Raw genomic sequence first — 1,725 nt, forward strand, 5'->3', positions numbered from 1 at the left:
TCTTCCGGGCCCCACCCACACCAGGCCATGCCACGCCCAATGGGCAGCGTGGCTATGCCCACTTCCCCACTCCATCCGCCATGCCTTTGCCTCTGTACATCCGGGTCCTTCCGTGGCTCTGCCCACACCAACTTGGCCTGCCCTCTTCTGCCCTCGCCCTGGTGCCACCATTCCTGGCCTCACCCACTCCTGCCTGGTATTTCTAAGCAGGGAAGAGGGAGTGGTGAGCTGTAACCTTGGAGCGAGGTCATGGCTACAGCCCTGTCAGGGGTCAAGTTCATGGTTAGGGATAGAGCTTAGGGGTAGAGATCAGAATTAAGGCAGCAGTCAGAGGTCAGGGTTAGAATTGGTATTAGGGCAAGAGCTCGGGTCAGATTGGGAGTCAGGGTCAGGGTTGGGGAAAGGTCTGAGGTCGGGTCAGTATCAGACAAGGATTCAGTGAAAGATACAGTTGGCGCCGGGGTCAGGTGATTTGATGACTGTTCAGATGGGGAGTAGGATTGAGACCATTACTCATTCCTTCAGTCATTCAACCTGCTCTGGGCTGGACACAGAGCAGTGTTATTATCCAGGGGGACCTTCGAAATTTGGGTGAGACTGGCAAGAGGAGATCTTAATCACACCCCAGAGTCTACAACCATCCAACATCAGAGCCACAGAAATTTCAAGTCAAATTTCATATCCGTTTAGACAAAGAACTTTCTTTTTTGACCAAATACTATATTCACACGGTTCCAAATTCAAAAGATAGAAAAGACTATACAGTGAAGTCTATTGAATAACTTTCACTACATCAGCAAATTAATTGAAAAAACAGCAGTTACCACCTTTGTAATGGAACTAGTGCTATGACAAGAAAAATAAACGTGGGCAGGCTCTCTGGGTTTTACAGATGGGGCATAAAACAAACCCAAGGCCATCAGAAAACTTCCCTTGAGGAGATGACACTTAACGTGTTCAAATGCTTTAATAATATTTCAGAAGAGAGTGTTTCCCGGCCCTGCTCCAACCACGTCACCTTTAGTTGCATGGGAAATGAGGGTATGGACCCTGGGTCTACATGAAACCTGAATGATAAATGGTCAGTTCAGAAGGTGGGAGTGCATACAAACAGATGACACAGCCTGGGCAAAGGCCCTGGGGCACAAAAGTAGACAAGCAGAGGCTGCAGGGAGCTTAAGGAATGACAGGTTCTTATAAGTGTCTGAACCAGCCCCTAAGAATCCCAGGAGACTATAGAAGTGCTAGAGTCCCAGTGCATGATATTCGTGCACTCAGGGGTCCCTCCGCCTGGCCTGCGTCCTCTCACAGTCCGGGAGCCCTCGGGGGATGTCTGACTGCCACAGAGGTGGGAAAGGCTCCCACCATTGCCGCTGCACTCACCAGCCGTGAACCTGGCTTCTGGCTGAGCAGTGCTCCCTCTGTGGGAGCACACTGACCACCAGGGGGCAGCTCCTGTGTTAAGCGTCTGCCCCTGGTGGTCAGCATGCGTCATAGCAACTGGTCATCCCTCCGTCCGGTCAATTTGTGTATTAGCCTTTTATTATATAGAATAAGCTCTTGTTGGGATGATCCTAACACATCCCCAGGTTTAACAGACGAGGAGACTAACATCCACTAAGGTTGGTGGCAGAGAGGAGCTCCTTCCTCTCTCCCCATTTTACAGATGGAAAAGCTGAGGCCTAACGAAACCCAGGGAGGTCCCTAAGGACACACAGAGCAGAC

The 1,725-nt window shown here is 50.6% G+C and overlaps 1 protein-coding gene across 1 annotated transcript in view; it reads left to right on the top strand.

The window, feature by feature from the left end:
* UNC13A (unc-13 homolog A (C. elegans)) overlaps positions 1-1,725 on the top strand; it is a 91,622-nt gene that overhangs the window by 21,315 nt on the left and 68,582 nt on the right. The window lies entirely within an intron of this gene.

Source organism: Myotis davidii, unplaced genomic scaffold (assembly GCF_000327345.1).
Source record: "Myotis davidii unplaced genomic scaffold, ASM32734v1 scaffold306, whole genome shotgun sequence".
Lineage (NCBI taxonomy): Eukaryota > Metazoa > Chordata > Mammalia > Chiroptera > Vespertilionidae > Myotis > Myotis davidii.